Source organism: Hyla sarda, unplaced genomic scaffold, assembly GCF_029499605.1.
Source record: "Hyla sarda isolate aHylSar1 unplaced genomic scaffold, aHylSar1.hap1 scaffold_497, whole genome shotgun sequence".
In the NCBI taxonomy this organism is placed as follows: domain Eukaryota; kingdom Metazoa; phylum Chordata; class Amphibia; order Anura; family Hylidae; genus Hyla; species Hyla sarda.
This window is the reverse complement of record NW_026610508.1, coordinates 102,829-116,868: the sequence shown is the minus strand read 5'-3', so window position 1 is coordinate 116,868 and position 14,040 is coordinate 102,829. Positions and strand designations below refer to the sequence as shown.

The 14,040-nt window shown below is 45.8% G+C and overlaps 6 non-coding genes across 6 annotated transcripts; all 6 read right to left on the bottom strand.

Moving 5' to 3' along the window:
• Positions 1-1,278: 1,278 nt before the first annotated feature.
• Positions 1,279-1,469, bottom strand: LOC130337562 (U2 spliceosomal RNA). The gene has a single exon (XR_008878422.1). It is a non-coding gene; the product is annotated as a U2 spliceosomal RNA (small nuclear RNA).
• A 2,081-nt stretch (positions 1,470-3,550) lies between these two features.
• Positions 3,551-3,741, bottom strand: LOC130337550 (U2 spliceosomal RNA). The gene has a single exon (XR_008878410.1). It is a non-coding gene; the product is annotated as a U2 spliceosomal RNA (small nuclear RNA).
• Positions 3,742-5,824: 2,083 nt separating this feature from the next.
• Positions 5,825-6,015, bottom strand: LOC130337543 (U2 spliceosomal RNA). Its single transcript, XR_008878404.1, has one exon. It is a non-coding gene; the product is annotated as a U2 spliceosomal RNA (small nuclear RNA).
• A 2,086-nt stretch (positions 6,016-8,101) lies between these two features.
• LOC130337542 (U2 spliceosomal RNA) lies at positions 8,102-8,292 on the bottom strand. The gene has a single exon (XR_008878403.1). It is a non-coding gene; the product is annotated as a U2 spliceosomal RNA (small nuclear RNA).
• Positions 8,293-10,384: 2,092 nt separating this feature from the next.
• LOC130337541 (U2 spliceosomal RNA) lies at positions 10,385-10,575 on the bottom strand. The gene has a single exon (XR_008878402.1). It is a non-coding gene; the product is annotated as a U2 spliceosomal RNA (small nuclear RNA).
• A 2,083-nt stretch (positions 10,576-12,658) lies between these two features.
• LOC130337538 (U2 spliceosomal RNA) lies at positions 12,659-12,849 on the bottom strand. Its single transcript, XR_008878399.1, has one exon. It is a non-coding gene; the product is annotated as a U2 spliceosomal RNA (small nuclear RNA).
• Between the last annotated feature and the right edge of the window lie 1,191 nt (positions 12,850-14,040).

Here is a 14,040-nt window from a genome sequence, read left to right as displayed (position 1 = left end):
AAGGCTCCTGGGCCTGGACACAGCAGCGGCTGCAATATCTCAACGGAGAATACGTTTATATATATGTGTGTGTGTGCGCGTATATATATATATATATATATATATATATTTCTCCGCCGAAATCACTTTTAAACCCATTTCCACCTTTTTTTCCCTTCTCTTCCTCTTACTTTTTTTTCACGTTTTTTTACGTTTTTCTCCTTTTCGCCTCTTTTCTGGGCGTATTATTCTTCTTTTTCTTCTTTTTTTCGTCTAATGCATACCCCATCAGTGCAGCAATGCTTATTCAATACCGCCAGCAGATGGAGACACTGGGGGATAATTTTCTAAGGATTTATACTGATTTTTCCTGTCTGAATTTGTCGCACAGAAAGTTGCAGGCCAAATATGTGTGACATTTCTGCGACTTTAGCTTCTAGAGCATTTTTACAACATTATACATAGGTGCTGAATACATAAAAAGCGACTGTTCAGCGACAGACAAGTCGCATCGGCTGAAAGTAGGCCAGAATGTCAGTCCATGTTGGAGCAGGTTTAGATACAGTCTAAAGTATAGATCTCAAAGTCTGTGCACAGAATTTAGCAAGGGCCTCGCACCTTCTGATGCATCAGGTAGGTGCACAATAGCATAGCCTAACCCTCTGTACTTTGGTCTATATTGATGCGGGACATAGACAGCCAGCTGATGACCAATCCATTAGTGCAATGGATGGCTGGAAGCATTTGTCTTTGCCTTTGCAATACCACAGAAGCAATGCATGGTCAATGTACAGCAATGACACACCTGTGTGAACAGCCAGGAGACCCCCCCCCCCATGTTATGTTACATAGTTACATAGTTAGTACGGTCGAAAAAAGACATATGTCCATCAAGTTCAACCAGGGAATTAAGGGGTAGGGGTGTGGCGCGATATTGGGGAAGGGATGAGATTTTATATTTCTTCATAAGCATTAATCTTATTTTGTCAATTAGGAACATTCAGCACCCACCCGCTATCAAGGCAGCTGCCTATCATGTCATGCCCTACCTGCACAGGTGTGCTGGCTACTCAAATGATCCAATTAAGGAGGCCATTTAGTCAGCAGCAGCAGAAGTCCTGTGCCTGGACGCTCCAACAGCGGCCAGACACAAGCAGAAGCAGAAGCAGCAGAAGCAGCAGCAGCACCACCTTTTGTTTTTTGGCTGCAGCAGCAGCAAGGCCCACAGGGCTGGCTAGCTGGCTAGCCAGCAAGCAGGTAGCAATGAAAGTAGGAATCTTTCTTTTTAACCCTGTAAGGGGGTGGTGCACTGTACCCGAAGATACTGCCATATCGGGTCAATGCATAGGGCGACGGAAGCAAGCTTCGAAATTGGCCCCCGTTCTCAAAAATCCAATTAATATATGGTCCCCAGATAGGGGACGTATCAGATATTAAACTGATAAGAACAGATACTACACTTGATCTTAGCCAAAAGGCCGAGAAGCGATAACCGTGAAAGGGGCGGGCCCAACAAGGTGCCCTTCATGGGCACTATCACTGCTTGCTGTCAGGGAGGCTGCCAGACAATTTTCCATGCACACTCTGGGCTGGGGGGCAGTCAACCACCAGTACACACAGCAGAACCTAAACCCATACCATTATTGCTAAGCAGCAAGACAGGGGCCCATTGCACTCCCACGGGGCCTTTTTAAATGCAATCCATAACCCGGATTTGCCAGGAACCCTTCTTACTCCTCCTACTTGCATGTGACACTGGGCTTAGGATCTGCATAGGAAACACAAACACAAGCACACACCTACCTTTGTTGCCTGCAGATGCCTCCTTGGCTGTCCCCAAACGGTATCAAACCAACACCCACGGGAAGCTGTAAGCATAGAGGACATGCCTGCACCCCATTGGACTTACCTGTGTGGGTTAAACCCGGGTTATTTGACAACCTATGGCGGTGATGGTTCTGCTCAGGCAGAGCAGTGCTGATGCTCCTCATAAAGCTGTCGCTGCTGTGAAGGTTCTAGGTGACATCACAAATCCCTATGGTTACATACACAACAAAGCTGGGTTGTTGTTGTTTACACTCTGCAAGGCCTGTGGAAGTGAGTGACATCATAGCACTGTAGTTCTGAGGGTTCTAGATGGATGCAACAATCTCCTGTTGCTTCTATGAAGGCCATAATAGACGACATCACCAAACAGCTCCATAGTCACATACACAGCAAAGGAGAGATGTTGTTTACACCTAGTGATGTCAGTGGTATTGAGTGACATCACAGCACAGTGCTAAGGCTCCTGGGCCTGGACACAGCAGCGGCTGCAATATCTCAACGGAGAATACGTTTATATATATGTGTGTGTGTGCGCGTATATATATATATATATATATATATATATATATATATTTCTCCGCCGAAATCACTTTTAAACCCATTTCCACCTTTTTTTCCCTTCTCTTCCTCTTACTTTTTTTTCACGTTTTTTTACGTTTTTCTCCTTTTCGCCTCTTTTCTGGGCGTATTATTCTTCTTTTTCTTCTTTTTTTTCGTCTAATGCATACCCCATCAGTGCAGCAATGCTTATTCAATACCGCCAGCAGATGGAGACACTGGGGGATAATTTTCTAAGGATTTATACTGATTTTTCCTGTCTGAATTTGTCGCACAGAAAGTTGCAGGCCAAATATGTGTGACATTTCTGCGACTTTAGCTTCTAGAGCATTTTTACAACATTATACATAGGTGCTGAATACATAAAAAGCGACTGTTCAGCGACAGACAAGTCGCATCGGCTGAAAGTAGGCCAGAATGTCAGTCCATGTTGGAGCAGGTTTAGATACAGTCTAAAGTATAGATCTCAAAGTCTGTGCACAGAATTTAGCAAGGGCCTCGCACCTTCTGATGCATCAGGTAGGTGCACAATAGCATAGCCTAACCCTCTGTACTTTGGTCTATATTGATGCGGGACATAGACAGCCAGCTGATGACCAATCCATTAGTGCAATGGATGGCTGGAAGCATTTGTCTTTGCCTTTGCAATACCACAGAAGCAATGCATGGTCAATGTACAGCAATGACACACCTGTGTGAACAGCCAGGAGACCCCCCCCCCCCATGTTATGTTACATAGTTACATAGTTAGTACGGTCGAAAAAAGACATATGTCCATCAAGTTCAACCAGGGAATTAAGGGGTAGGGGTGTGGCGCGATATTGGGGAAGGGATGAGATTTTATATTTCTTCATAAGCATTAATCTTATTTTGTCAATTAGGAACATTCAGCACCCACCCGCTATCAAGGCAGCTGCCTATCATGTCATGCCCTACCTGCACAGGTGTGCTGGCTACTCAAATGATCCAATTAAGGAGGCCATTTAGTCAGCAGCAGCAGAAGTCCTGTGCCTGGACGCTCCAACAGCGGCCAGACACAAGCAGAAGCAGAAGCAGCAGAAGCAGCAGCAGCACCACCTTTTGTTTTTTGGCTGCAGCAGCAGCAAGGCCCACAGGGCTGGCTAGCTGGCTAGCCAGCAAGCAGGTAGCAATGAAAGTAGGAATCTTTCTTTTTAACCCTGTAAGGGGGTGGTGCACTGTACCCGAAGATACTGCTATATCGGGTCAATGCATAGGGCGACGGAAGCAAGCTTCGAAATCGGCCCCCGTTCTCAAAAATCCATTTAATATATGGTCCCCAGATAGGGGACGTATCAGATATTAAACTGATAAGAACAGATACTACACTTGATCTTAGCCAAAAGGCCGAGAAGCGATAACCGTGAAAGGGGCGGGCCCAACAAGGTGCCCTTCATGGGCACTATCACTGCTTGCTGTCAGGGAGGCTGCCAGACAATTTTCCATGCACACTCTGGGCTGGGGGGCAGTCAACCACCAGTACACACAGCAGAACCTAAACCCATACCATTATTGCTAAGCAGCAAGACAGGGGCCCATTGCACTCCCACGGGGCCTTTTTAAATGCAATCCATAACCCGGATTTGCCAGGAACCCTTCTTACTCCTCCTACTTGCATGTGACACTGGGCTTAGGATCTGCATAGGAAACACACACACAAGCACACACCTACCTTTGTTGCCTGCAGATGCCTCCTTGGCTGTCCCCAAACGGTATCAAACCAACACCCACGGGAAGCTGTAAGCATAGAGGACATGCCTGCACCCCATTGGACTTACCTGTGTGGGTTAAACCCGGGTTATTTGACAACCTATGGCGGTGATGGTTCTGCTCAGGCAGAGCAGTGCTGATGCTCCTCATAAAGCTGTCGCTGCTGTGAAGGTTCTAGGTGACATCACAAATCCCTATGGTTACATACACAACAAAGCTGGGTTGTTGTTGTTTACACTCTGCAAGGCCTGTGAAAGTGAGTGACATCATAGCACTGTAGTTCTGAGGGTTCTAGATGGATGCAACAATCTCCTGTTGCTTCTATGAAGGCCATAATAGACGACATCACCAAACAGCTCCATAGTCACATACACAGCAAAGGAGAGATGTTGTTTACACCTAGTGATGTCAGTGGTATTGAGTGACATCACAGCACAGTGCTAAGGCTCCTGGGCCTGGACACAGCAGCGGCTGCAATATCTCAACGGAGAATACGTTTATATATATGTGTGTGTGTGCGCGTATATATATATATATATATATATATATATATATATTTCTCCGCCGAAATCACTTTTAAACCCATTTCCACCTTTTTTTCCCTTCTCTTCCTCTTACTTTTTTTTCACGTTTTTTTACGTTTTTCTCCTTTTCGCCTCTTTTCTGGGCGTATTATTCTTCTTTTTCTTCTTTTTTTTTCGTCTAATGCATACCCCATCAGTGCAGCAATGCTTATTCAATACCGCCAGCAGATGGAGACACTGGGGGATAATTTTCTAAGGATTTATACTGATTTTTCCTGTCTGAATTTGTCGCACAGAAAGTTGCAGGCCAAATATGTGTGACATTTCTGCGACTTTAGCTTCTAGAGCATTTTTACAACATTATACATAGGTGCTGAATACATAAAAAGCGACTGTTCAGCGACAGACAAGTCGCATCGGCTGAAAGTAGGCCAGAATGTCAGTCCATGTTGGAGCAGGTTTAGATACAGTCTAAAGTATAGATCTCAAAGTCTGTGCACAGAATTTAGCAAGGGCCTCGCACCTTCTGATGCATCAGGTAGGTGCACAATAGCATAGCCTAACCCTCTGTACTTTGGTCTATATTGATGCGGGACATAGACAGCCAGCTGATGACCAATCCATTAGTGCAATGGATGGCTGGAAGCATTTGTCTTTGCCTTTGCAATACCACAGAAGCAATGCATGGTCAATGTACAGCAATGACACACCTGTGTGAACAGCCAGGAGACCCCCCCCCCCTCCCCCCCCCATGTTATGTTACATAGTTACATAGTTAGTACGGTCGAAAAAAGACATATGTCCATCAAGTTCAACCAGGGAATTAAGGGGTAGGGGTGTGGCGCGATATTGGGGAAGGGATGAGATTTTATATTTCTTCATAAGCATTAATCTTATTTTGTCAATTAGGAACATTCAGCACCCACCCGCTATCAAGGCAGCTGCCTATCATGTCATGCCCTACCTGCACAGGTGTGCTGGCTACTCAAATGATCCAATTAAGGAGGCCATTTAGTCAGCAGCAGCAGAAGTCCTGTGCCTGGACGCTCCAACAGCGGCCAGACACAAGCAGAAGCAGAAGCAGCAGAAGCAGCACCACCTTTTGTTTTTTGGCTGCAGCAGCAGCAAGGCCCACAGGGCTGGCTAGCTGGCTAGCCAGCAAGCAGGTAGCAATGAAAGTAGGAATCTTTCTTTTTAACCCTGTAAGGGGGTGGTGCACTGTACCCGAAGATACTGCCATATCGGGTCAATGCATAGGGCGACGGAAGCAAGCTTCGAAATCGGCCCCCGTTCTCAAAAATCCATTTAATATATGGTCCCCAGATAGGGGACGTATCAGATATTAAACTGATAAGAACAGATACTACACTTGATCTTAGCCAAAAGGCCGAGAAGCGATAACCGTGAAAGGGGCGGGCCCAACAAGGTGCCCTTCATGGGCACTATCACTGCTTGCTGTCAGGGAGGCTGCCAGACAATTTTCCATGCACACTCTGGGCTGGGGGGCAGTCAACCACCAGTACACACAGCAGAACCTAAACCCATACCATTATTGCTAAGCAGCAAGACAGGGGCCCATTGCACTCCCACGGGGCCTTTTTAAATGCAATCCATAACCCGGATTTGCCAGGAACCCTTCTTACTCCTCCTACTTGCATGTGACACTGGGCTTAGGATCTGCATAGGAAACACACACACAAGCACACACCTACCTTTGTTGCCTGCAGATGCCTCCTTGGCTGTCCCCAAACGGTATCAAACCAACACCCACGGGAAGCTGTAAGCATAGAGGACATGCCTGCACCCCATTGGACTTACCTGTGTGGGTTAAACCCGGGTTATTTGACAACCTATGGCGGTGATGGTTCTGCTCAGGCAGAGCAGTGCTGATGCTCCTCATAAAGCTGTCGCTGCTGTGAAGGTTCTAGGTGACATCACAAATCCCTATGGTTACATACACAACAAAGCTGGGTTGTTGTTGTTTACACTCTGCAAGGCCTGTGGAAGTGAGTGACATCATAGCACTGTAGTTCTGAGGGTTCTAGATGGATGCAACAATCTCCTGTTGCTTCTATGAAGGCCATAATAGACGACATCACCAAACAGCTCCATAGTCACATACACAGCAAAGGAGAGATGTTGTTTACACCTAGTGATGTCAGTGGTATTGAGTGACATCACAGCACAGTGCTAAGGCTCCTGGGCCTGGACACAGCAGCGGCTGCAATATCTCAACGGAGAATACGTTTATATATATGTGTGTGTGTGCGCGTATATATATATATATATATATATATATATATATATATATATATATTTCTCCGCCGAAATCACTTTTAAACCCATTTCCACCTTTTTTTCCCTTCTCTTCCTCTTACTTTTTTTTCACGTTTTTTTACGTTTTTCTCCTTTTCGCCTCTTTTCTGGGCGTATTATTCTTCTTTTTCTTCTTTTTTTCGTCTAATGCATACCCCATCAGTGCAGCAATGCTTATTCAATACCGCCAGCAGATGGAGACACTGGGGGATAATTTTCTAAGGATTTATACTGATTTTTCCTGTCTGAATTTGTCGCACAGAAAGTTGCAGGCCAAATATGTGTGACATTTCTGCGACTTTAGCTTCTAGAGCATTTTTACAACATTATACATAGGTGCTGAATACATAAAAAGCGACTGTTCAGCGACAGACAAGTCGCATCGGCTGAAAGTAGGCCAGAATGTCAGTCCATGTTGGAGCAGGTTTAGATACAGTCTAAAGTATAGATCTCAAAGTCTGTGCACAGAATTTAGCAAGGGCCTCGCACCTTCTGATGCATCAGGTAGGTGCACAATAGCATAGCCTAACCCTCTGTACTTTGGTCTATATTGATGCGGGACATAGACAGCCAGCTGATGACCAATCCATTAGTGCAATGGATGGCTGGAAGCATTTGTCTTTGCCTTTGCAATACCACAGAAGCAATGCATGGTCAATGTACAGCAATGACACACCTGTGTGAACAGCCAGGAGACCCCCCCCCCATGTTATGTTACATAGTTACATAGTTAGTACGGTCGAAAAAAGACATATGTCCATCAAGTTCAACCAGGGAATTAAGGGGTAGGGGTGTGGCGCGATATTGGGGAAGGGATGAGATTTTATATTTCTTCATAAGCATTAATCTTATTTTGTCAATTAGGAACATTCAGCACCCACCCGCTATCAAGGCAGCTGCCTATCATGTCATGCCCTACCTGCACAGGTGTGCTGGCTACTCAAATGATCCAATTAAGGAGGCCATTTAGTCAGCAGCAGCAGAAGTCCTGTGCCTGGATGCTCCAACAGCGGCCAGACACAAGCAGAAGCAGAAGCAGCAGAAGCAGCAGCAGCACCACCTTTTGTTTTTTGGCTGCAGCAGCAGCAAGGCCCACAGGGCTGGCTAGCTGGCTAGCCAGCAAGCAGGTAGCAATGAAAGTAGGAATCTTTCTTTTTAACCCTGTAAGGGGGTGGTGCACTGTACCCGAAGATACTGCCATATCGGGTCAATGCATAGGGCGACGGAAGCAAGCTTCGAAATCGGCCCCCGTTCTCAAAAATCCATTTAATATATGGTCCCCAGATAGGGGACGTATCAGATATTAAACTGATAAGAACAGATACTACACTTGATCTTAGCCAAAAGGCCGAGAAGCGATAACCGTGAAAGGGGCGGGCCCAACAAGGTGCCCTTCATGGGCACTATCACTGCTTGCTGTCAGGGAGGCTGCCAGACAATTTTCCATGCACACTCTGGGCTGGGGGGCAGTCAACCACCAGTACACACAGCAGAACCTAAACCCATACCATTATTGCTAAGCAGCAAGACAGGGGCTCATTGCACTCCCACGGGGCCTTTTTAAATGCAATCCATAACGGATTTGCCAGGAACCCTTCTTACTCCTCCTACTTGCATGTGACACTGGGCTTAGGATCTGCATAGGAAACACACACACAAGCACACACCTACCTTTGTTGCCTGCAGATGCCTCCTTGGCTGTCCCCAAACGGTATCAAACCAACACCCACGGGAAGCTGTAAGCATAGAGGACATGCCTGCACCCCATTGGACTTACCTGTGTGGGTTAAACCCGGGTTATTTGACAACCTATGGCGGTGATGGTTCTGCTCAGGCAGAGCAGTGCTGATGCTCCTCATAAAGCTGTCGCTGCTGTGAAGGTTCTAGGTGACATCACAAATCCCTATGGTTACATACACAACAAAGCTGGGTTGTTGTTGTTTACACTCTGCAAGGCCTGTGGAAGTGAGTGACATCATAGCACTGTAGTTCTGAGGGTTCTAGATGGATGCAACAATCTCCTGTTGCTTCTATGAAGGCCATAATAGACGACATCACCAAACAGCTCCATAGTCACATACACAGCAAAGGAGAGATGTTGTTTACACCTAGTGATGTCAGTGGTATTGAGTGACATCACAGCACAGTGCTAAGGCTCCTGGGCCTGGACACAGCAGCGGCTGCAATATCTCAACGGAGAATACGTTTATATATATGTGTGTGTGTGCGCGTATATATATATATATATATATATATATATATATATATATATATATATATTTCTCCGCCGAAATCACTTTTAAACCCATTTCCACCTTTTTTTCCCTTCTCTTCCTCTTACTTTTTTTTCACGTTTTTTTTACGTTTTTCTCCTTTTCGCCTCTTTTCTGGGCATATTATTCTTCTTTTTCTTCTTTTTTTTCGTCTAATGCATACCCCATCAGTGCAGCAATGCTTATTCAATACCGCCAGCAGATGGAGACACTGGGGGATAATTTTCTAAGGATTTATACTGATTTTTCCTGTCTGAATTTGTCGCACAGAAAGTTGCAGGCCAAATATGTGTGACATTTCTGCGACTTTAGCTTCTAGAGCATTTTTACAACATTATACATAGGTGCTGAATACATAAAAAGCGACTGTTCAGCGACAGACAAGTCGCATCGGCTGAAAGTAGGCCAGAATGTCAGTCCATGTTGGAGCAGGTTTAGATACAGTCTAAAGTATAGATCTCAAAGTCTGTGCACAGAATTTAGCAAGGGCCTCGCACCTTCTGATGCATCAGGTAGGTGCACAATAGCATAGCCTAACCCTCTGTACTTTGGTCTATATTGATGCGGGACATAGACAGCCAGCTGATGACCAATCCATTAGTGCAATGGATGGCTGGAAGCATTTGTCTTTGCCTTTGCAATACCACAGAAGCAATGCATGGTCAATGTACAGCAATGACACACCTGTGTGAACAGCCAGGAGACCCCCCCCCCCCATGTTATGTTACATAGTTACATAGTTAGTACGGTCGAAAAAAGACATATGTCCATCAAGTTCAACCAGGGAATTAAGGGGTAGGGGTGTGGCGCGATATTGGGGAAGGGATGAGATTTTATATTTCTTCATAAGCATTAATCTTATTTTGTCAATTAGGAACATTCAGCACCCACCCGCTATCAAGGCAGCTGCCTATCATGTCATGCCCTACCTGCACAGGTGTGCTGGCTACTCAAATGATCCAATTAAGGAGGCCATTTAGTCAGCAGCAGCAGAAGTCCTGTGCCTGGACGCTCCAACAGCGGCCAGACACAAGCAGAAGCAGAAGCAGCAGAAGCAGCAGCAGCACCACCTTTTGTTTTTTGGCTGCAGCAGCAGCAAGGCCCACAGGGCTGGCTAGCTGGCTAGCCAGCAAGCAGGTAGCAATGAAAGTAGGAATCTTTCTTTTTAACCCTGTAAGGGGGTGGTGCACTGTACCCGAAGATACTGCCATATCGGGTCAATGCATAGGGCGACGGAAGCAAGCTTCGAAATCGGCCCCCGTTCTCAAAAATCCATTTAATATATGGTCCCCAGATAGGGGACGTATCAGATATTAAACTGATAAGAACAGATACTACACTTGATCTTAGCCAAAAGGCCGAGAAGCGATAACCGTGAAAGGGGCGGGCCCAACAAGGTGCCCTTCATGGGCACTATCACTGCTTGCTGTCAGGGAGGCTGCCAGACAATTTTCCATGCACACTCTGGGCTGGGGGGCAGTCAACCACCAGTACACACAGCAGAACCTAAACCCATACCATTATTGCTAAGCAGCAAGACAGGGGCCCATTGCACTCCCACGGGGCCTTTTTAAATGCAATCCATAACCCGGATTTGCCAGGAACCCTTCTTACTCCTCCTACTTGCATGTGACACTGGGCTTAGGATCTGCATAGGAAACACACACACAAGCACACACCTACCTTTGTTGCCTGCAGATGCCTCCTTGGCTGTCCCCAAACGGTATCAAACCAACACCCACGGGAAGCTGTAAGCATAGAGGACATGCCTGCACCCCATTGGACTTACCTGTGTGGGTTAAACCCGGGTTATTTGACAACCTATGGCGGTGATGGTTCTGCTCAGGCAGAGCAGTGCTGATGCTCCTCATAAAGCTGTCGCTGCTGTGAAGGTTCTAGGTGACATCACAAATCCCTATGGTTACATACACAACAAAGCTGGGTTGTTGTTGTTTACACTCTGCAAGGCCTGTGGAAGTGAGTGACATCATAGCACTGTAGTTCTGAGGGTTCTAGATGGATGCAACAATCTCCTGTTGCTTCTATGAAGGCCATAATAGACGACATCACCAAACAGCTCCATAGTCACATACACAGCAAAGGAGAGATGTTGTTTACACCTAGTGATGTCAGTGGTATTGAGTGACATCACAGCACAGTGCTAAGGCTCCTGGGCCTGGACACAGCAGCGGCTGCAATATCTCAACGGAGAATACGTTTATATATATGTGTGTGTGTGCGCGTATATATATATATATATATATATATATATATATATATTTCTCCGCCGAAATCACTTTTAAACCCATTTCCACCTTTTTTTCCCTTCTCTTCCTCTTACTTTTTTTTCACGTTTTTTTACGTTTTTCTCCTTTTCGCCTCTTTTCTGGGCGTATTATTCTTCTTTTTCTTCTTTTTTTTCGTCTAATGCATACCCCATCAGTGCAGCAATGCTTATTCAATACCGCCAGCAGATGGAGACACTGGGGGATAATTTTCTAAGGATTTATACTGATTTTTCCTGTCTGAATTTGTCGCACAGAAAGTTGCAGGCCAAATATGTGTGACATTTCTGCGACTTTAGCTTCTAGAGCATTTTTACAACATTATACATAGGTGCTGAATACATAAAAAGCGACTGTTCAGCGACAGACAAATCGCATCGGCTGAAAGTAGGCCAGAATGTCAGTCCATGTTGGAGCAGGTTTAGATACAGTCTAAAGTATAGATCTCAAAGTCTGTGCACAGAATTTAGCAAGGGCCTCGCACCTTCTGATGCATCAGGTAGGTGCACAATAGCATAGCCTAACCCTCTGTACTTTGGTCTATATTGATGCGGGACATAGACAGCCAGCTGATGACCAATCCATTAGTGCAATGGATGGCTGGAAGCATTTGTCTTTGCCTTTGCAATACCACAGAAGCAATGCATGGTCAATGTACAGCAATGACACACCTGTGTGAACAGCCAGGAGACCCCCCCCCCCCCCATGTTATGTTACATAGTTACATAGTTAGTACGGTCGAAAAAAGACATATGTCCATCAAGTTCAACCAGGGAATTAAGGGGTAGGGGTGTGGCGCGATATTGGGGAAGGGATGAGATTTTATATTTCTTCATAAGCATTAATCTTATTTTGTCAATTAGGAACATTCAGCACCCACCCGCTATCAAGGCAGCTGCCTATCATGTCATGCCCTACCTGCACAGGTGTGCTGGCTACTCAAATGATCCAATTAAGGAGGCCATTTAGTCAGCAGCAGCAGAAGTCCTGTGCCTGGACGCTCCAACAGCGGCCAGACACAAGCAGAAGCAGAAGCAGCAGAAGCAGCAGCAGCACCACCTTTTGTTTTTTGGCTGCAGCAGCAGCAAGGCCCACAGGGCTGGCTAGCTGGCTAGCCAGCAAGCAGGTAGCAATGAAAGTAGGAATCTTTCTTTTTAACCCTGTAAGGGGGTGGTGCACTGTACCCGAAGATACTGCTATATCGGGTCAATGCATAGGGCGACGGAAGCAAGCTTCGAAATCGGCCCCCGTTCTCAAAAATCCATTTAATATATGGTCCCCAGATAGGGGACGTATCAGATATTAAACTGATAAGAACAGATACTACACTTGATCTTAGCCAAAAGGCCGAGAAGCGATAACCGTGAAAGGGGCGGGCCCAACAAGGTGCCCTTCATGGGCACTATCACTGCTTGCTGTCAGGGAGGCTGCCAGACAATTTTCCATGCACACTCTGGGCTGGGGGGCAGTCAACCACCAGTACACACAGCAGAACCTAAACCCATACCATTATTGCTAAGCAGCAAGACAGGGGCCCATTGCACTCCCACGGGGCCTTTTTAAATGCAATCCATAACCCGGATTTGCCAGGAACCCTTCTTACTCCTCCTACTTGCATGTGACACTGGGCTTAGGATCTGCATAGGAAACACACACACAAGCACACACCTACCTTTGTTGCCTGCAGATGCCTCCTTGGCTGTCCCCAAACGGTATCAAACCAACACCCACGGGAAGCTGTAAGCATAGAGGACATGCCTGCACCCCATTGGACTTACCTGTGTGGGTTAAACCCGGGTTATTTGACAACCTATGGCGGTGATGGTTCTGCTCAGGCAGAGCAGTGCTGATGCTCCTCATAAAGCTGTCGCTGCTGTGAAGGTTCTAGGTGACATCACAAATCCCTATGGTTACATACACAACAAAGCTGGGTTGTTGTTGTTTACACTCTGCAAGGCCTGTGGAAGTGAGTGACATCATAGCACTGTAGTTCTGAGGGTTCTAGATGGATGCAACAATCTCCTGTTGCTTCTATGAAGGCCATAATAGACGACATCACCAAACAGCTCCATAGTCACATACACAGCAAAGGAGAGATGTTGTTTACACCTAGTGATGTCAGTGGTATTGAGTGACATCACAGCACAGTGCTAAGGCTCCTGGGCCTGGACACAGCAGCGGCTGCAATATCTCAACGGAGAATACGTTTATATATATGTGTGTGTGTGCGCGTATATATATATATATATATATATATATATATATATATATATATATTTCTCCGCCGAAATCACTTTTAAACCCATTTCCACCTTTTTTTCCCTTCTCTTCCTCTTACTTTTTTTTCACGTTTTTTTACGTTTTTCTCCTTTTCGCCTCTTTTCTGGGCGTATTATTCTTCTTTTTCTTCTTTTTTTTCGTCTAATGCATACCCCATCAGTGCAGCAATGCTTATTCAATACCGCCAGCAGATGGAGACACTGGGGGATAATTTTCTAAGGATTTATACTGATTTTTCCTGTCTGAATTTGTCGCACAGAAAGTTGCAGG